The sequence below is a fragment of the Vicugna pacos genome, chromosome 15 (genome assembly GCF_048564905.1).
Source record: "Vicugna pacos chromosome 15, VicPac4, whole genome shotgun sequence".
In the NCBI taxonomy this organism is placed as follows: domain Eukaryota; kingdom Metazoa; phylum Chordata; class Mammalia; order Artiodactyla; family Camelidae; genus Vicugna; species Vicugna pacos.
Window position 1 is genome coordinate 10,610,256 of NC_133001.1, and position 22,506 is coordinate 10,632,761.

The window sequence follows — 22,506 nt, forward strand, 5'->3', positions numbered from 1 at the left end:
TTCATTACACTTATTCTCCATGTTGGTGTTTGAAATATATGTATAATAAAAAAATATATTTTTCAGAATTCTACTTGGCTTTAAAAAATAAGTTCTATTAGGGCTTAATTTTTTTTTCACACATCAGCTCTTGCCCTGAACTTCAACTTGCTCATTTTCCCAGGCCTGCATTTCCAGACCTGTTAGTTATTCCTCTGAGCCCAGCAGAATGATGTTCCACAGATGCTCTACCACACACGTACACAGTCCCTCCCGGACAGAGCCTGCCCCTCCATTTCCCCAGCGCTGTCACTTTATCAGTTAATGAAGGGGAGGAACTGGGGGACTCCTGACACTTCCAGTTACGGATAATATTTCCTGTAAAGTCAGCTTTTACTCCAACTGTTAGTGGTGGTGATGGTCTGTGTGTGTGTGTGTGTGTGTGTGTGTGTGTGTGTGTACATGTCCAGACAATATAGTCCCCCAGGGGAGGAAAAGGAGCAGTGGACAGCCCCATTTTGAAAAAACAGCTGCTGCTAGGAAGGCAAAGAGGCTTCATCTTGTGTGGCAATTCTTTCTGACCGGAAATAATGTATGGCTGAAGCCTAGTTCAAGCTCAATGGAAAGAACAGAGTGACAGATGATCAACGTTTACGACGATAAAAGTTGGAGGAAGTGCTAGTCTGTGGTCTGCTGGACGCTGGTAGATGGCCGGCACTTGATGGTAGCCCCCCAGCCCTGCATTACCTAGGCAGGCAGGCAGGCAGCCTGGAGCAGTGGAAGCTGTATCTGCATGGGCATCAAGAGATGGGTCAAATTCCAGCTCAGACACAAACCAGCTGTGTAATCCTCTTGGCCTTTCTAAGCCTTCATTTCCTCATTTGTAAAATTAAAGAATGGAAATAAATCATCTTGAATGCATTTCCAACACTAAGTTCTTTTAATAGACTTATTAAACATCTCTCAGCCAACCACTTGTGTGTTATCCTGTTGGGGTGTGACACATCTAACTTAATTTGCCAGCTCAAGTGGGACTTCAGTTCTATACCAAGACCACAGGTCTCTAGTGATGTGTTTATTTAACTGATAAAGAAAAATGAATTTGGCAAAAGACGTAATCAGGGTGCTTTTAATCAAACACGGATGGTTTGGCACACCCTGGTTAGACGGTGAGTTCAATATTAGGCTAGAGAAGATCCCCTGAGAAGTCCCAGATAATACGGGGTTGGAGGTGTTGCCGGAGAATAGGTTCTTGTCTCTTGCAGAGGGGCAAGGATTTTCAGGAACTGGGCCCTGCTCACTTTTTGGCCTTTTATGGTCAGCCTGGGAACAGTCATGGCCCCTGTGGGTGTGTCGTTTAGCAAGCTGATGTGTTACAATGAGCCTATCAAGAGGCTCAAGGTCTACTGGAAGTCGAATCTTCCACCATCTTGGGCGGGGTCGGTTCTAACTAGTTACGTCCTATCCTCAATTACTATGTCATTCTTTGAATGGTTGCACCCTGCGCCCCTTCCCTCCCATCTCGGAGGTAGGCAAAAGCCACTGTGATTCTTACTCAGGGTTGACAGTTCAACTGGCTGCATGGTCGATTTATTCTGAGTGATACCTTAGCTCCCAGACATGACAGACCCATCATCTTTCTGGATGTATCTCTCTAACTCTAAACCAGGCTTTATATATCAACATCTGCAAACACATCCATGCCCTTTTGACCAAGAAGCCTTCTACTAATTTAGTTAAGGAGATAATAAGATATGTATCTTAAGTTTATTTACAAGGATATTCACTGCAGCATATTGCTTCAAAAATAGAAACAAATAAATGTCTAACAACATGGAATTGGTTGAACGAAGTATGGTATGCCCATAAAGTCAAAACTTATGTAGCCTTGAAGATGTTGCTTTACTGGGTTTCAAGTACATGGTGAAACACTGAATTTATGTATTTAGGTTAAAAATTGTTTATTCTAAAATCATATATACAGGGTGACTCCATTTTGTTTTTAAAAAAAAAGTGCACATGCATATGTATCCACACATATTCCAGCATAGGAAAATCATGTGTGGTGTTGCAAAGAAAAATATGTCAAAATTCACGCCAGACTGGTGTAGGGTTATAGGTCATTCTCCTGAGAGGTGGGATTCTGGGTAATTTTTATGTCTTTGACCTGCTTTTTCTCATAAAGAAAACAGAAGTTGTTTGTAAAAGCTCTATGTCAGCTTTTTCTTCAAGGATCTGCAGGCTGAGTCTCCCAATTTAAAGTTTTTAAGACTTAAGTCAATCAAGAAAGAAATGACAGAGGGGAACCTGCTAGGATCAATGTAAGGAAGAATTTCCATAATCTACACCCGAGTGAATTCCGGAAGTTTTGAAATCGAGCATTTCCAAAGCTAGCTATGTCATCTTGGGCAAATCGCCCTTCCCTATCTGTTGGGATTATAGTGGTCTTTATGAAACATAAAGCAGGTACAGATAATATTACTGTCATTAACAAGAATAACTTCAGCAGGTCTTAGTTTCTACATACATAAAATAAGGTGGTTGAACAAGATGCATGCTGAGGTCCTTCTCAGCCCCCAAATTTTTCTACTCTCTGTAGACGGACAGTTTCTACTAATGCAAGAGGTACACATAGGTATACAATTAGAGTAAAGGGGAGCAGAAATGAGGGACTTATTATTTGGGAAACAAAATGAGAGAGCAAGTGCTCAGGGAAGTGGGGGGGGGATCACTATGGTTTGGAGCTATTAGCCAAGACATCACAGAAACCATAGAACCTGAACGAGCCCTTTGGGGTGAAGAAGAGGCAGACAGAGGAGAGAGAGGAGGCAGCGGGAATGCCTGAGGGAGCCTGAGAAGGAAGGAGCCCCTGGAATTCTGGTTGGTTTAATCCCATGATCTAACAGCCCCATTTCCAAATTTCCATGGACATGATCAAAAAATTACTCTAGTAATAATAAGAGGAAATGTAAAATGAAATCGAAAGTAAAGAAGGATGCTATGTACATGCTATTTGTGGGGCGGAGGATTTCTATAAGCTGAAGGCTGCTCAGGGCTAAACTGAGAGTAGAGCCGACCAACCCTCAGTTCCGTGTGTGTGGAGAAGCAGTCGTCCATGGTGGGAGATTGAAACCCAAAAGAACCTGGACCAACTCCTACAGAGGAACAGCAGCACTGGGGATCGTGGGGGGACAGAGGGAGGCGCCCAGAGTGCTCCCAGGACAGAGGCCTGGCTGGGCACCACCTCCACCCTTCTCCAGGGGCTGGAAGTCCCACGGGAAGGTCAGTCAGGGTCCAGTCTTGCTGGCTCCTAACCTGGGCCACCAAACCAATGAGAGCAGGGGGCACTTCCCCAGCTGACCTGGGGCTGCCCTGAGGAGAAAAAAAGAGACTCCCCATAACAGAAGGGGAGCTGTGCTCCATAAATTGAATGCTTCTTTAAAAGTTAGGTGTAAGCTCACTGTGCCACCCAGCAACCCCAGTTCTAGGAATGTACTCCTGGGAAACGAAAGCATATGTCCACAGATTTTTGTAAGCAAGCATTCCCAGCAGCGTTCTTCATAATGGTCAAACTGGAAACGATCCAGAGTCCATCAGCCGCTGGATGGATGGACACAATGCGGCAAAGCCGTACAACATAACACTGCCCCCAAATAAGAAGGAACGGAGTGCTGATGCTGCAAAATGGTGACCCTGAAGGACGTTACACTAAGTGAAAGATGCTGAATGCAAAAGACAGCCTATTGCAAATCCATTTATAAGAAATACCCAGAAAGGGCAACATAACAGAGACAGAAAGCAGATCAGTGGTTGCTTGGAGCTGAGGATGAGGACAGGGGTTGACTGCAAATGGGCAGAAGGGAACTTTCTGGAAAGATGAAATTGTCCTAAAACCGAATGGTGTTGATTGCTGTGCAAGGAACAAATCCTAACTCATCTTATAAAGATCATTTTAAATAGATCATAAACTCCACAAAGTTAGAGATTTTCCTGTTTTGTCACTTGGGTAGCTCAAGTGTCTAGAATACTCCAAAAATGTCAAGGATACTTCCATATTAGGAAAACTATTAGATGGTTTATTACAGCAATGGGTGAAAGAATTGAAAAGCCATACGTTTTCAAAAGATTCACGTTTGATAAGTTTCAGTATCAATTTATATCACAAAATTAATTATCAAGGACAGACTACTTTCTTAGGTGGTGAAGAATGTCTGTTTCAAACCAAAGGGCGGAAACTGAGAAAATGCTCTATGGTGCTGAAAATTCAACTACTGAAAACTTCAAGAAAGAAGTTCTTAGGAGCAAGGTCAAGTGTTTGGTGTTCTCACTGTGTAAAGAAAAGTGATGGAGTACGGGTGAGACGCTGCAAAAAAAAAAAACCCAGAAAATGATGCGGCAGAAAATTTCTGACACTTCCACTGTGTGATAAAATTGAGGCTGAGGAACGTGTGAGAATTTCCATTGCTGTGACATTTTGCAATTCTGCGAAACATATTTTGAGGGCTGACAGAAGAAAACATTCCAAAATTCATGAAACAATTGGAAATGTAAAATGAGCTGGGGACTTTCCATCCCTGCAGGACATTTTTACTAATGTAGTGAAATGAAAATCTAAGAAGTATTTGGCCTTGGGGTTCCCTTCAGAGGTTGATTTTGGAGATCTGAAGTGTGTTCTTATGGCTGGGTTTGTGATGTATGTAGCATATTAGAATGTATTATGATATTCAGATACACCACCCGAACAGTATAAAAAAATTTGCTGTCTGTATTTTTCTCACCCAGCAAATATTCCTTGAGTGCTTCTTACATGGATAAAACTGAATTTTACATTCCCATTGCATAATGTGACTTATCAACTCCTTTCCGTATGTGTGAGCCTGAGGTTTGGTGAATGCAAATCATAAACAAAAGTTTGATGAACATCTGTCTTCCATGAATCTATGATCCATAAAAAAAGAACATAATTAGGGGAGGGTATAGCTCAAGCGGTAGAGTGCATGCTTAGCATGGACGAGGTCCTAGGTTCGATCCCCAGTGCTTCCTCCAAATATAAATTTAAAAACCTAATTACCTTCCTCTCACCAAAAAAAAAAAAAGATTAGAAAAAAGAACATAATTAGTTTTACATCTGGAGCTACAGTTTAGAATGAAATACATCATTTTATCTCATATTGGAATCGCATCTTTGCTGGCAAGAAAAAATACTATTCCTTTCTACTTATTCATAAGGAAAAAGTATAAACATAAGATCAAAATAAATTTTGAAATACCAAAAATTAAAAATTAAAATAAAATTCATGAAACATACATCAATAGGGAAAAAAAAGTCTTGCTCCGAGCTACTGATGGGGGAAATCACTGAGATTTTATTTTTTCATTAAATAGTCTTATTTACCACATTTCTATTCATTTCAGGCTACTGCTTCATGGTACTCGAGTGAGGCTTTGCAGAAGGCAGCATTTCCCCTGTGACTCTGCCATTGACATCCAGCAGGTCTGTTTGCTCTTCAAAGCTGTCAAACTTTATCAGCTGTCTGAAAAAAATGCTCTAGGGGGTTTTCCTATTATCGCCCAAGGTCGTCGCAAAAATGTTAGGATTTCTTTTGGAAGCATCTGTGAGCAGCGCGGTGCCTCTGTCTGAAGGGGGCTGTCTCAGCGGGCGGACACAGACCTCTGCCTGACACCTCTCTTTGTGGCCGGCCACCCCCGGCAGCCTCTGCACGGAGTCTCCTGTTGCCCATAGAAGAATGAGAAGAATCATTCGTCTTTCCTGGGTCTTTATCCATCTGCTTGCTCTGAGCCGATGGCTGCTGAAGGACAAACGAAGGCTTGAAGTCGTCGGTGCAGAAGTTGAAGCAGCAGGAAGCACAGACGGACAAACAGGATGGGGAAGAAGGGGAACTACGCGTGGGCGACTTGGTGACCGACACCCTGACATGCAGGATTCGCTCCCGGTTCCGAGTCCCCGTGGTCTGGCACATCTTACATCATAAAAGACCTTTTTAAGGTGAAAAATCACCAATAATATTTGTGTTGGGTTTTATCCAAAGTAAATAATTTCCCTAAACTCAACATATGCACTAAATGGAGATAAAATCACTGACAATGAACAAGCATGGGCCACACTCAGAAAAGAAACAGTAAACATTTTAATATGGAATTTAAAAATTGGAAGACAGGATTTACTGCATATGCTCAAGAACTGATCGTATATATATTTTTTTCTCCTTCAAATCTTTCACACCACCCTTCCCCTCTCCTTCACTTTTCTGGCATGTCTTTAATTGCAATGACTGTGAAACGGGAGGGCTTCAAATCAGACCTAAGAGAAGTGGGAGGAAGTCATACCCAGACTGAAGAACAGCCCCGGGAAACGTCTGTTCCTTTTTATATATGGGAAGATGTTTCAAAGTGCAAATGGATAAACATCGCTAATTAATTCACTTGAACGTTAGAAGTCCATTGATAAATAGCATGAGTTTTGTCGTATGAGGGATGGATGTATTTGAGGGGGATGAGTTTCCAGAGCACCACTTCTACTCACAAAATTTTGAGAAAGAGCCTCCACAATGACATTCCAGAGTGTTTGACCATAAAAATAGCACTGACCGTTCCAATGTTGCAGCACATTCCCCCTCATGATACAAAATACTTTGGAAAATGTGACTTCCGTGATCTCCGGGAGGAGGCCTGGAGAGGGAGGGCTGAGGGTTCGGGGTGACACAGGAAATCTGTGTTTGTAAGGCTTCGGTGTGTGGGTGTGTTCGCGTGGGCAGCACTGCAGAGGAAATATGAAAGACAATGTGTGCGAAGCACGGTGGGCAGGAGCTGAATGGGAGACTCAGAGAGTCTCCAAAACTTACAAAGCATATTTGAGATCCAGGGACTCTCCTGGGTTGCGATTATCAAAAACTACTCTTACACCAAAAGCACAGTCTATAAGGGAAGAAACTGATACTAGTTTTTGTCAAAATTAAACCTTTTTGCTCTTTGAAAGTCACTCAGAGAATGAAAAGCAAGCCACAGATTGGAAGAAAATCATTGAAAATCACTATCTGACAAAGGAATTGTACCCAGACCATAAAAAAAAAAACTCTGAAAACTCAGCTACAAATAGACAAACAAATCAATTTTTTTTTAAATGGGCAAAATACTGAGCAGCAACTTCGCCAAGTGAATAGATGCCAAACATCATCAACCCTTAGGAAAACGTACAATAAAACCACAATGAGGTACCTCTACAAACATATTAGAAGGACTGAAAGTGAAACTTAAAAGCCAACTGATAGTATCCAGGACTGGTAAGGATGAGAAGCAACGAGAACTTTAGAACATGGCAGATGGGAATACAAAATGGTGCAGCTACTTCGGAAAACAATTTGGCAGTTTCTTACAAAGTTAAATGTACCCTTACCCTTGCCTACTCAAAATTTATCCAAGAGAAGTAAGATATTATATTCACACCAAAACCTGTAAGCACATATTTAGAGCAGCTGATTCATGATCTCCCAAAATCAGAAGCAGCTCCAGTCTCTTTCGACTGATGAATGGCTAATCCATACAATGGAATACTACTCAGCAAAAAAAAAGGACATAACTGTTGACACAGACAGTAACAAGGATGAATCTCAAATGTATTCTGCTGCATAAAATAAATCAGACTCCAACCCGACAGGTTTCATACTGTACAATTCCATTTATATGACACTTTGGAATAAGCAAAACTGTACGGACAGAGAACAGATGAGGGGTTGCCCAGGGTTAGGGTTGGCAAAGACAGGTTGACAAAAACAGACGATGATGAAGTAGATAAACAAGTTTATACTGTATAGCACAGGGAACTATACCCATTATCTTGTAGTAGCTTATGGTGAAAAAGAACATGAAAATGAATATATGTATATTCACGTAGGATGGAAGCACTGTGCTGTACACCAGAAAATGACACAACATTGTAAACTGACTGTATCTCAATAAAAATCAACAAATAGATAAATAAAAGAAATTGGAAGCCCCGCCATACGTCAAAAAAAAGAATCCCACTTTGGTGGAGACGTTGATAATGGGATAGGCCATGCATGAGTAGGGGCATGGAGTATATGGGAAATTTACTCAGTTTTGCTGTGAACCCAAAGCTGCTCTTAAACATAAAACTCCAAAAAAAAAAAAAAAAACATGATGATGGACTTGTTGTCTATCTTGAGTGTTGTGGTTATCACGTGAGTCTCAGCATTTGCCAGAACTCATATAACTGCAGGCCAAAGCAAATACATTTTACTAGATGCCAATTTCAAAATAATTTTTTCATCTGCTCACATGTGTTGCACGTTTGTTACACAGAACCATCTGACATCCTCACTTCCTCCTGACCTTCAGAATTTTCCATAGCTAATGTTAAGTTCTGAATGGAAATAAAAGTGACTTCTGCCATCCCACAGTGATTTGGGTGAGGTGAGTGCCCTCAGAAAACATGGGAATGTAAGGAAGATGAAAACACCTAGCTAAATCACCCCCGATGGCAGGGGACCAGGGTCCCAGAGTGGGCGGTGGTGCCCCTTCCAAAGCCGGTCTTCCTCATGGCACGCCGTCCGCAGCAACAGGCCCACACACCTATGAAAAAAGTCTGGCCATGATCCCCACCCAGATGATTCAGTTTGGAGTCCCAGACTAATAAGGGGATGTCGCCAGGATGTTTCCTTCCATCAGCACAACGTCCTCCTTCCGATGGTACTGGGTTTTTAGTACAAGGGAGAGGGCAATGACAGGCAAGCTGATGGGGTTAGAGACCCCGAAAAGGAGTTGTCTTGTGGAAAATAGAAGAAAGCCAACTGGGTGGTGTCCAGGAGACCTAATTACCCCGGCCTGATTCTGCTGCTAGCTTGCTGTGCTCATATTTGAGCAATTTACATAATGCATCCATGTTTTCTCATTGTCTTAGTCGAATGGGGGGAGCTGCAAAAAACAGATTCGGGATCAAGCTGGTTTAATATATGTAGAAAACAGATAGATAGATAGACAGACACATAGACAGATAGACCAATAGGTACGTCAATCAATGGTTCTTAACCCTTCGGGGATATTCACAAATATCTAAAGATATTTTGGTTGTTACAGCGAGGAGGGCTGCTATGGCCCTGAGGTGGAGGAGTCCAGGGTCATGGCTAAATGCCCTACGGTGCACAGGGCAGCACCCACAGCACAGTTTTCTGGCCCCAAACTGCAATTGTGCGGAGGCTGAGAAACCCTGCTATAAATATAGACACACACGTACCTATATAAAAATAATGTGCATATGTGCATGAGTGTGTAACTCTTAAGGCTAACATGTTATTTCAAAAAACTAAGGAAATCTGGGGGAAAATTATCATGGCTCGGGACAATTCGAAATCCAGGTCAATTTTACAAGTTTTGAGCTCTTGATGAAGTTCAAGGGCCTCCCTCTTAGTGCCCTACGATTTGCAGGGCTCAGTTCCAGGTGCCCGTTCTCTGTGAACCTCAGGCTGAGAGAAAACCAGCGAGCTGCAGCTCGAGTCTGCTGTTCACCCTGCCCCAGGCTACTCTGTCCAGGGCAGGCTTTCAGAGGCCAGGCCTGTGGCCACCCATGGAGACGGACCGGAAGCCCTCTGAGGCGGGGAGCTGGGAAAACTGCTCCCAAAGAGGGTCATAAACGTACCTGTAAAATGATGACCATTAAATAAATGACCATGGGCCCCAAGTCCCTTGGAGGTGGAAATGGCAGGTGTCTCCTCAGAATGGAATTCTCTTCTTCCCTTTTTAGCTTGAAGAGTCTGTGGGGATTTTTATTTGTTTCTGTTTTGGGGGGTGGGGGGAGGTAACCAGGCTTATTTGCTTATTTTATTTTTAGAGGAGGTACTGGGGATTGAACCCAGGACCCCATGCCTGCTAAGCATGTCTCTACCTCTTGAGCTGTGCCCTCCCCAGAGTTTGCGGCTTTTATAGGACTACAGAACAAATGGAACCATAACGTACAGGCTGTGGTTTGCACTGCTGATTCCATGAACTGTCATGAGTTTTGCGGACTTAGGTCGGTCCTACGTTTTACCCCCTTAGAGCTGGCAGGATGTGCAGGGGAATTCGGCTCCCTGAACTTGATGATATCAGACCCAAGTGAGATAAGAAAAAGGGCAGTAAATCCTTAACCCGGATGCAGTAAGTGGGGGCCCAAATCAAGCATCTCCAGCACAAGCTCACGTTATTTTGAAGCTAATGAAATGGCCTCCCCCCACCCTCCCCGGGCACCTGCTCAGCCTCCGGGGAAGCATCAGAGGTCTGGCCGGGCCCGCTGAGTGTGCTGCCCTGTGGTGGCCGCAGTCAGCTTCCACGCGGTCCTGTGCCTGGCCGGATCCCGGGGGTCAGCAACAAGAAGCAATTCCAGGAATTTCCCACTTAATCGTCTCCTTGTCACCCTCACATTGTCCCAGGAACACTGGACCAGGAAAAAGCTGTGGACTAAGGGGCCTTGGGGGTGTTTTTGCTCCATTCAGCCTCCTCTGACGCCACCTCTCTGTACACACGCACCCAGAAAACACGTTTGGGCAGGACCCACGACGGGAGCCTTGTGCCCACCCGTTGTGCCTAATGATCACAGGCTCCTTATTGAGGGTTCCTTTGTGCTTCGAAACATAAAGCAGTGGTTGGCGCCTTTGTACGATGACAGACCCCTTTGAGAATCTGCACGTACACATACAGTTTTGCATACAATTTTGGGAGGGTATTGGGCTTCTGGAAGCCATCCCAGGACGAGACACAAAGGGAAGGACACGGAATAAAAGCCTGACAAACATGTTCGTTGGCTAACACAGGTATAGCCCTGAGCCACTCTGAAGCCATTTGGAACAGGAAGGAAAAATACCAAGCGTGGGCAAGAGACGAGGAAGAGGAAATCTACGCCAATTCGAGGATCAGAAGCCCCTGACTGTCCTCCCGGAGGCGCCAAATGCCCGGATGTCTCCTTACGCATATTTATTCATACTGTGTATCCTTTTTTTTTTTTTAACTTTTTTGCAGTTTACTCTTCAACACTTTGATGGCAGTGAGAGTACCCTGTGGCTATACCTCCCTTGCAAAATAACACGTTAATAAGGAGACAAAATACAAAATAACTTGTCCTTGCTTCACAACAATCCTTTCTAATTGTCTATTTTTATACTGTATCCGGGCTACACCTGGGTACGGATGGCTACTTTGGATAAAGAAGACAGCGAGGATCACTTTATGCTATGCACCTTTCATCTTCTCTTTTCGCCCTTAGCACTGGGTCCCTGAGAGTTTCCCGTTCCCCTCTGGTTTCCATCCAGAGCTGCTGGCAGACCAGCCATGAGGCTTGAGATGGGAGTGAAGAGAAGATGGGATGGGACAAGGTCAGCAGCCCCACCTCACCCACTGAACGTGCAAGTCCTACCTGTCTCTGGGCTCTCACTGGCGATGAGCTTTCCTTAATCCCTTTGGGGACGAAATGGACACTGTGAACAGGTAAAACACATGGAAAGAGACATGGTCTTCAAATTCAGGAGTCTACAGACTTATTCCAAAAGTAAGCCCTTCTAGGACACCCCAAACCTTTAAAACCTTTAAAAATTCCAAGTTGAGAACCAATGATTTGGAAGAGGGGTAGGGACGTTTCAGCTCAAGTACCTGATGCCACCTTCCTGGGATTCCCTAGAGCTCTGGGGTGATCCCCTGATGGATGAAACTACCAACACGTGCAAGCGCTGGGGACAGTAAGTTACAGACAGTGAGAACTGGAGGCTGGACAGTGGTGAGGAGGCTCCCAGTAACCTGAGCGTGAAATGGAGGTAAGACCCGTTGGAGGACTTCAGAGGCAAGTAGAAGAGAGAGTGGACAGGACTCATGTGCTCTGCTCGGGGGAGGAGGAGGTCCTGGTCAACAGGTCAAGGTCTGGCTCAACAACGACCCCGGTCCTGGGGCACAAGATGGAAGAACACGAGAGTCAACTATATAATTTGTGGCCCCCAGTACGGCATGAAAATGTGGGGTCCTTGTTCTAAAGTAATTAAGAATTTCAAGATGGCGACAGCAGAGGGTTTAACCAAGTGCAGGACCCTTCTGAGCTGAGGGCCCTGAGTGGCTGCCCAGGCCACACAGCCATGCAGCCAGCCCTGGGTAGAGGATCTTGGCCACTCGGTAGAGCAGGGAGGGGCGTGGACAATGGCGGGAGTGCACGGAGAGAGACATCTAGAAATGGAAGGCCACTGGATGGTGACACGGTGTCTCCGAAGGACCCACAGAAGTGCTAGCTGGGGATACTGCAGGAGATTTTCCTGCTGGTCGGTGAACCTCTTGTGACTGTTTGAATGGCAGGAGTGTCCCGAGGGCTATCATTTGCTCGGGCACTAATTAGCTGCTGGGAAGTCAATGGCACTGGGGACTGGGGTGATGTATTTGGTAGAAGAGTCTATGAAATGGGCATTTCTGGGTGGATAAGACGATAAGAGTTGTGTGCAAACCACAGTGGTGACACAAGACAATGTATCCATCAGCGTGCAGTGTGCAAAGTAGGAACAGCCGTATTAGGATTTAGGTGCTTACATAATATTTGGGGGAACTGGCTCCAGGCCCCGGAGCAAACCAGACCTGATTCCCTCAGAGACTTACCATCTCTGGGGAAATTCCACATGTAAGGTCCCTCCCCCTGCCTTTGTGCCCAAGACGCTGGAGAGCGGGCCCTGGAGATCTGCCCACAAGCCTCATGTGATCCTATCTTTGTTGCCAGTAACAGCCGGGAGGGAGCCACAGAGAGATGCCCTCGCTTCACTTCCATCTTCCAGATCTCCGAGTGAATCCATCAGGCAGAATGTAATCGATTTGTAGAATCCTGGCTACAAGGGAGCCTGAGAAATCTTGGCTTGGGCTTTTAATCTCTCCAAAGAGAGGGAAGGCTGAATAACGTTTCAGTGCAACGGTCCGCAGTAGCCATCACAGCCTGTTTTGTTATCAGGAATTGCCTGACAGCGTAATTACTTTCCGAAGTTGTGGCTGATAAGCTCAGTCTGGCTGCTGGTTGGTGGCCGGTGAAAGGCAGCTTGAGGGGCTTTGCAGAGCATCCTCCCCCACAGCCTCCACTCACCTCACATTCCCCAGGTTCCCTCCTGCTCCTCCCTCCACCTGCCTTTATGGGGTGGCTCCCACCCTCTGTCCTCCTTTCTCCTCTCCCCTGCTCTCTCTCATCCCTCATCTCAGCTGCCTACCTGTACTCACTGACCATGTGACAACACGGATGTGCAACCTTCATGTTTCCATTTCCTGAGAAAAACCGCTTTGCACCTGAGTTAGGAGCTCCCCGGATGCTGAAGAAGGGACTGGTGTCCAGTTAAAGAGAGGAGGTGAAGGGAGTGGGGCTGGTGAACACGGCTCCCCAGTCCCTGAGTCTGACGTGGAGGAATTAATTCCTTGGCCACAGCTTAGTCTCAGTCATCAGGAAGACCCTGGGAATTAAGAGGTGCAAACGGCTCGGTATAAAATAAGTTACAAGGAAATATTGTACAACATGAGAAATGTAGCCAGTGCTTCATAGTCACTGTAAATGGAGTATAAACTTTTAAAACTGTGAATCTCTATACTGTACACCGGCAATTTATGTCATATTGTACATCAACTATAATTCCGTTTTTTTAAAGACTCTGATTATAGGAGCAAGAAATCCTCCTTATCACCCTATTCAGCAGCCTCAGCCCTGTGACTTAAATCCTGACCTTTCCCCGAGAACAGCTAACCCTCGGTCACCTACATGCTGTCCCAAATTAGTTTCAGAAACCAGAAGTCCTACTTCCTGCTCCAAAAGAAAGTCAGCAGTGTCTCTCTGGATCAACCATGGCTCCACACCAGGAAGGCCAGCAGAGAAAAACAAGCATTGGTTTTATTTTAACTTACTAATTTCCCTGGGGTGGAGGAAAGTTAGCGGAGGCCACAGGGCCACCCCCAGCTAGTCCACAAAAATCTTCTTGATCACCAACTGTATGCCAGTCCCTGTTCTTGGCAGCGCTGACCTTAAACTGAAGGAAACAGACAAGCCCTGCCTTCAAGGAGCTTCCGGTCTGGGGTGGGGGTGGGGGTTGGAGGCCACAGACATGCAAGAAAATAAAATAAGGTCATGGGATAAAAGAAGACTGGGGTAGTGGGGGCTATTCTAGATACTGTGGTCAGGGAAGACCTCTCTGAAGAGCTAATATCCAAACTGAAGCTGAATGGAGTGGTGAGACCTGGGGAAGGATGCGTCAGGGAGGTAGCTGCAGCCGGGCCCCGAGGCAGCCTTGAGCACCAAGTGTTTACGGAACCAGGCGGTGGGCGTGGCTGAGGGGTGGTGTGAGAGGAGCGGGACCCGCAGACGGGCTGGGGACAGGGGCTGGGGTCAGACCCCACAAGCAGGGATCGCTAGCCTGGGAATCTCATTCTACACGCACAGAAGGTTTTAAAAAAGACATGACATAACTTGATTTCTGCTTTTAAAAGATATCGAATCTGACCATGGTGCAGAGCATACATGGTACAGGGCAAGCGTGGAGGCGGGAAGACTAGGTCTGCAAACAGTGGCAGAAGACTAGGCAAGGAATGATGGGGGGAGGGTATAGCTCAAGTAGCAGAGCACATACTTACTATGCACAGGGTCCTGGGTTCAATCCCCAGCACCTCCTCTAAAAATAAATAAATAAACCTAATTACCCCCCCAAAGAAAATTTTTTTTAAAAAAGAAATAAATGATGGTGTTCACAACCTATTGTCAGGCACTATGCTGAGTGACTTGTACACACGGTATTTGAGTCTTATAACAACTCTATAAAGTGAGCAGGATTAATGCTCCCATTTTTTTTAACTGAAGTATAGTTGATTTACAATGTTGTATTAGTTTCTGGTGTACTGCATAATGATTCAGTTATATACATATATGTGTGTGTGTGTGTATATATATATTCTTTTTCATATTCTTTTCCATTATAGATTATTACAAGATATTGAATGTAGTTCCCTGTTCTATGTATTAGGACATTATTGTTTATCTATTTTATATACAGTAGTTTTTATCTGCTAATGCCAACTCCTAATTTATCCCTCCTCCTGCTTCCCCTTTGGTAACCAGAATTTGCTTTCTATGCCTGTGAGTCTCCTGTTTTGTAAATAAGTTCATTTGTGTCATTTTTTTAAGATTCCACATAAGTGATATCATATATTTGTCTTTCTTTCTGACTTACTTCACTTAGTATGATCATCTCTAGGGCCCATCCATATTGCTGCAAATGCCATTATTTCATTCTTTTTATGGCTGAGTAATATTCCATTGTATATTGTATATACCACGTCTTCCTTATCCACTCATCTGTTGATGCACATGCCCTCATTTTTCAGATGAGAAAACGGAGGCACAGAGAGGTAAAAGGTATTGCCCAAAGTCACAGAGTCACCTTTGATAAAAGGCTGAGCTGGAAATCAAACCCAAGCTTATCTGACTTCAGGAACTATGTTCTTAAAGACTCCACCACCACCTGCCCCTCTCCCCTACACTCAAGCTTGTTTTCTTAGTTAAATGGAGACAGTTTGTGTGTGTTTTTTCTCTCAAGAAACACTTTTTATCTGGAACCTCGCTTTGTATCTGTAGACACAGAGGTGACTAAATCATCAGTCGCTTTCATTGTAATGCTGGGCATTTTAGGCCACAGAAGGATGAGATATGGGGATAACTTTGTGCTGATCGGAGTCTGGTTAAATCCAAAGCTTTCTGGAGAGCAACAACGGAAACGCCCAAGTTTATTGGTAGAAATTTAACTGCATTGTCTTCGAGCGCCCTCTATTGGCATTTAATCAGAATAGCAACCTGGGGTTGGAAGTATTTTGGCAAAGGGCAGGGGGGCGTTTAACGAGTAAGAACTTGTTCCTTGTAGATATTTAGGGGCTATGGTTCAAGGAAACTTTAGTTACAGAACAAACCCTACATCAGCTCTTTTAAATGTCACAATCGCAGATATGTCACTTATGACCTTCTCTTTAGTGGGAGAACACTGCTTCCCCCTGAGTGTCATGAGACGGTGAGCTACTTGAAGTCAAGATCTTACTATTTTTATTTTCTTACTTCCTGAGCCTAGTACAGTGCTCAGCACACAGTAGGTGTCTGATAAATATGTGTCAATTAGAATAGAAGGAAAATGAGCAAAGTGGTACAATCTCACAGAAGACGGAAAGATTCATCCTATTTAGGTAATCCAAGAAGGCTTCCAGGAGGAAATAGGTGGTGGCCATGGTGATGGGGAGGAGGGGTGGAGTTGAAAAAAATCCGAAAAGTAGAGTGACAAACAAACCAAAACACCAATGGGTCAACAGTGAAATCAAAGAAGAAATTTTAAAATACCTTGAGACAAATGACAATGAAAACACAACCACATAAAATCTATGGGATTCAGCAAAAGCAGTCCTAAGAGGGAAGTTCATAACAGTACAGGCCTTCCTCAAAAAAACCAGAAAAATCTCAAATAAAAAACCCTAACCTACCACCTAAAAAATGAGAAAAAGAAGAACAAATAAAACCTAAAATTAGCAGGAGGAAATAAATAATAAAGACCAGAGAGGAAATAAACAAAGATAGAGATTTAAAAAAATACAACAGAAAAAAATCAATAAAACCAAGAGCTGGTTTTTTTTGAAAGAGTAAAAAAAAAAAAATCAACAAACTTCTGGCCAAGCTCACCAAGAAGAAAGAAGAGAGGACCCAAAAAAACCAAAATGAGAAATGAAAGAGGATAAATCACAATCAATGCCACAGAAATACAAAAAACCATAAGAGAATACTATGAACAATTAGATGTCATCAAATTGGACAACCTAGAAGGAAGAGAACGGCAAACCTAGGAGTCAGATATAGGTTCCACAAGAGCAGGGATTTTTGGGTGATTCTGGAAAGAAATATCCTGCCGTGTGACTGACAGATGTGGCTCCCAATCCTTCCACAGAAAGTCTGGGCAAGAATTTTAAATTTTTATAAAACCATTTGGAGGAAGTTAGCTGTATAGCAGATTCAAGCTGGCTGAAGACAGATTTTGGAAGAACTTCTGACCATGAGTACTAAAAAAAAAGAACAACAACTCAAGATTTAAAGAAGTTTCCCCATAATTTTGTTCTTCCCCTAAATTGTGTGACCTCACCTGGAAATTCAAGTTAGTAGATACACAGAGCGTCTGCCACAATGATGGCATTCTTTTCCCAAAATACCTTGTTTTCTCAGACACGGAATGCTGGGACCAGGGTGGCTTTCCTGGTTTCCATACTAAGCACCTCATATCTCAGGAGCCCCCTGAGTCTGGGGCAAATCCAGACAGCTGGTCACCCTCACTGAGCGGGAGACCTCGGAATGGGTCGAATGGAGAAGACTGATGCCTAAGTTGGTCTCAGGACAGAGACCAGATTCGGGGTGACAACTACACTCTTTACCTGTGGTCATCATAACTCTGGGCTGTGGACACAGGGAGATTCCTCACCTTCCAGCAAAATGGGTTTCTGGGCGCTAAAGGCCAAGTGCACAGAGGAAAATACAGGACAGTGATGGGGGGAAGGGACTGACAAGAGCCGTTGGATTGCAACAGCAGGATGGAGGCCAAGGAAGACCGGCATCTCATTTTGAAGGTCCTGCTGTTTCTTCACAATTATACCTAAAAATGGTGATCTGGAAATGAACAGTAGACCAGTTCTTACAGGACTGGAGAAACGGGTCTGCTGCTGCTGTAACTCACATGTAAGTGATCACAGACATTCAGCACCGACCCCAGTGAGGCCCAAACAAATGACTCACAACTTCACCTCAGAAGCCAGGGATGCCTGAGACAGTGGATCCGCTGCAGCCCGGGAGGGAGTGGCTCTTCAGTAGTTGGGGAGGGTCTCCCAGGTGGTGCATGACCCAGAGCCACTCTTTTCCCACCCAGAGTAAGAGAAGGGTGAGGAACAGCCACTACCCCAACAACAAGGAGACAGTGACCTTTCTACAGCAGGCATCCGCAGGAGACTTACCTGAAGCTTCTCCTCATCCTTAAAGGAATGTCACAACTAGGGCACTTTACTGACGCGGGAAAGAAACAGCAAAGATAAACAAAATAAAAAAGAAAAGCAAGAAGAAGGGAAAGAGAAAAACGATGAAAACTGGTCTAGCTGTGTAAACGTAATAGATGAAATTTATATGCCTTAAGGAAAGGCTGCAGATGCAAAGACTGAAGGTAAAGGACTCAGAGACAAGGCGTGCCGGGCAACCTCAGAGCAGCAGGGGTGTGGTGGGCCAGGCATCGACGCTGGGCAGGAAAGTGCATCAGCACATGTTGTAAAGCCCGTTTGTCTAAAGAGAAGACAGAGGAACTAAACTGGACCAAAAGACAGACTAAACTGGACCCTAGCACTGCTGGCTGTGGCTTTGACCAATGGCTTGCCCAGAAGGAGGTGATATTACACCTCCATTGTAGTAAAGCCCTTGGGCGATGGTGATGACAAGTGACATTTATGAAGCACGTGGCGATGCCTGCTATTACACCAAGGGTTTTACAAAGACCGTCTCCTTTAATCATCAAAATAGCCATATGGGTTAGCACTGTGATTATGCCCATTTTACAGATAAAGAAACTGAGGATCAAGGTCACATGACTAGCAATTAGTGATGGTGGCATTTAAATTTAGGCAGTGTGACTCCACAGTAACTTTCTAACTACCATACTGTACATAGTTGGCACCTTTCACTGTGGCTAGTTCAGACTTTCTTAGAAGTTTTTTGGTAAACTTCATAAAATTATTTTAACACATTAAAAAAAATTTCTATCAGTATCAGAAACTTCACACAGTACCACTTCCTCTTTCACTTTGAAACTCCCAAGCCAACAAGGAAGCATACAGATGGCTTCAAAGCCACAGGCCAGGGTTCTAGCAGTAACGTATCTCCAGCCCCATCTGGAACTAAGATGCGTGTGGACACATTTTGGGGGTGAGTGGGTAGCACAGGGTGGAAACGAGGAAGTGAAGCATCTGTGACCTGGTCTGTCACAGTCCTGGGTGGACACTTCATCTATCATTTACAGAGAGTAAGTGGTGGTATCAGAGTTGAAAGACACCTTTTTAAGAAAGATGAAGGTGTGGGTGAGGTGGGTGCCGTTGGTGTGAGAGGCATGACATTGAGAACGCTCCTTGAAAAGGATCTATCATATAGATGTAAGTAAATAAACATATACATGAATGAGTGAATGAAATGAAAATGATTGGCCTCTAGGTGCTAAAGATACCATCGTTTTACATAACCAGCAAAAAAATATGAGTGGTTATAGAATTGTGTTTTCATTTACGAACTAAAAGAATTCTCAGCACTGATGTTCTTGGAACATTGCTTCTAGAAAAATTATAATACCCAGTAGTCACTTCTAAGTATGAAATCTACCCACAGGCTACCTGAGGAGTTGTGTACCAATATACTGCATATGCCTTCACTCTCTTCTTAAAAGCTTTAATGGGTTTTTCCTACTCAAATAGAAAACTCATTTGCAGCGAACACATAAATTTATAACAAAGACAAAGGAAAACATCAGTGTGCTAATTTAACGGGTGAAAGTTGTGACTGAGCTTCAGTTTAGCTCTGAGCTTCCTGGAAGCCAAGACAAAAAGAGAAATACAGTAAGTTTCACAACTGTCTTAGCAGAAAGGAGGCAGCATGCCCGTCCCTCAAAGAAGACAAAGTACGAGCAAATGTTCTCACACAGAGTTACACGTAGGAGTCACCTGCGTTGTTCATCTCTTGCTCTCATTTTCACAAAATCGCCAAGAGCAGATTCATGAAATCATTACCTGTGGTGATGATTAAAACTGATGGTGTGACATTAAAGCACAAGGCCATGAGCCCATCTGTGAGGGTGCCAAGGTAATGGAGCCCAAATACATCCTCTAGTTTGAGTTGAGGTTAGAAAGGAGAGTATCTATAAAGAAAGGAAACAGGTGTTTTCTGAACATGTAACGTGCTATGTGCATGAAATATTTTCTTCCTCTCAACATACATACTACTAATTCTGTTTAATAATGAAGTGAATGTTTTTAACCAGGTTTATTGAAAATCAGCAGAGGGGTTCCAAACCCATGTGCTTTTTCCTGTGCCTCCCAACCTCCTGCCTTCATACACCCCTATCAAGAAGAGCCAATGGGCCTTTCATCCCTTAGACAAACTTCTGTCAACGCCACTTTTTACAGGCAATTCGAGTTAATTCTCTCCAGTGAGGGCCTGGAGTGATGGGGTCGCATATTAGTGATTAAAGAGAAATTTCTTTGTTTAAAAACCCAGCAATCCGTTGGTAACTTGACTCATGCAAGTTTAGGAGCCTTCACTGAGCTCACCACAAAGGAAGTCCACAATTTCTAGAGTTGTAAGCCTCCCTGTTTAAATGGCCTGGGAAGGGATTCTATATACCCTTCTTCCAGTGATTTGCAGACTCAGAGTCTCCCAGGGTACAAGTCTACACTTTGACTAAAGCATGATTGAGCTTCAGTTTAGCTCTGAGCTTCCTGGCAGCCAAGACAAAAAGAGAAATACAATAGGTTTCACAGCTTTCCTAATAGAAAGGAGGCGGCATAGCAGTCGCAGTCCCTCAAAAGAGACAAAGCACGAGCCTTAGCCTGGGCAGGAATCGGGTGGTATTAGGGGGCCCCCAAGTAGAGAAGGCTCCAGGCAGATGAGAAAGGGCAGAGAACTGAAAAAGATGTGGGTTGGGTCTACAGCGTGTGTATTTGTGCACGCGCACGGGCACACTTGGGTAAGTGGGCGTGGCAAGAGACAAGTGGGCAGGTGAGCAGGGTCAGATTATCAGGACTCCCAGTTTAATCCTTTCACAAGGAGGGGCTATACAAAATTATAGAGCTTTTTTCTTCTCCAAAGGAACCGAGACCACGTACAGGAGAATCAGCGTGAGAAGGATGGCAAATCTGGGACGCGCTGAAGAACGTATGCTTCTACATCTTAAAGAAAAGGAACAGCAGTGATGGGGAGAGAGGTGGCGGGACCAGAATGCTGACTGGGAGGTGCCCTCCTATGGTTCCCACAGCTACTCTCATCACAAGACTTGTCTTAATGCCCGTAATGGTTTCCTTATCTGTGCCCCGCTAGCCTATGAGCCCTGCGGGAGCAGAGAGCAGGACTGCATTTATATTTGGCTGCCAGATCTATGGGTAATTTTTTTTTTTTTGTAAAGTGATTTTGATTTTTCAGAACTTTTTCAAAGGAAAAAAAAAAGCCTTTCAAGGAGAAAAACAGTGATGAGTAAAGCATAAGACAAGAAATGTAAATTATTGTCTCTCTTTGTAACTTGCACATCTCAGTTCCCGTCTGGGGACTGTGCAAAATTTACACATCAGCCCCAGCTGGAGTCCCTCCGCTTGGCCTGAGCCTCACCCTGGCTCTTCCTGTGATGTTTCCCTGAGTCTTTTTTTTTTTAACCATTTAATTTTTTTTTTATTGAAGCATAGTCAGTTTACAGTGTTGTGTCAAATTCTGATGTACAGCACAGTGCTTCAGTCATACATGAACATACATATATTCGTTTTCATATTCTTTTTCACTGTAAGCTACTACAAGGTATTGAATATAGTTTCCTGTGCTATACAGTATAAACTTGTTTATCTATATATATCAGTCAGTATCTGCAAATCTCAGACTCTCAATTTGTCCCTTCCTACCCCCTTCCCCTCTGGTAACCATAAGTTTGTTTTCTATGTCTGTGAGTCTGTTTCTGTTTTATATGTAAGTTCACTTGTCATTTTTCTTTTTAGAGTCCACGTATGAGTGATATCATATGGTATTTTTCTTTCTCATTCTGGCTTATTTCACTTAGAATCACATTCTCCAGAGCCATCCATGTTGCTGCAAATGGCATTATTTTATTATTTTTTGTGGCTGAGTAGTATTCCATTGTATAAGTATACCACAGCTTCTTTATCAGTCATCTGTCGATGGACATTTAAATTGTTTCCATGTCTTGGCTACCGTAAATAGTGCTGCTGTGAACACTGGGGTGCAGGTGTCTCTTTGAATTAAGGATCCCTCTAGATATATGCCCAAGAGTGGGATGGCTGGATCATATGGTAAGTTTATTTTTAGACTTTTGAGAAAACTCCATACTGTTTTCCACAATGGCTGCACCAAACTGCATTCCCATCAACAGCGTAGCAGGGTTCCCTTTTCTCCACACCATCTCCAGCATTTATCATTTGTGGACTTTTGAGTGATGGCCATTTTGACTGGTGTGAGGTGATCCCTCACTGCAGTTTTGTGGAAAGATCTACTGTGCAGCCCCAGCTGAGGCCACAGCATTGAACCCAAACGGCACCCTTAAAGACTCAGGGATCTATCAAAGAAATGCATTTGCAAACACTCAAGAATTTACATTTCTCTGCACATTAGCTCTTTCCACACTCTCTTCTCTTAGATCCAATCAATCAGCCACAGCTGCCTCATGAGAAGTTACACTTTTTTTTCCTTTCAAGCTGTCTTGTGTG

At 43.9% G+C, this 22,506-nt stretch overlaps 1 protein-coding gene across 1 annotated transcript in view; it reads right to left on the bottom strand.

Moving 5' to 3' along the window:
• ARHGAP25 (Rho GTPase activating protein 25) overlaps positions 1-22,506 on the bottom strand; it is an 85,016-nt gene that overhangs the window by 56,174 nt on the left and 6,336 nt on the right. The gene's annotated exons all lie outside the window — the stretch shown is intronic.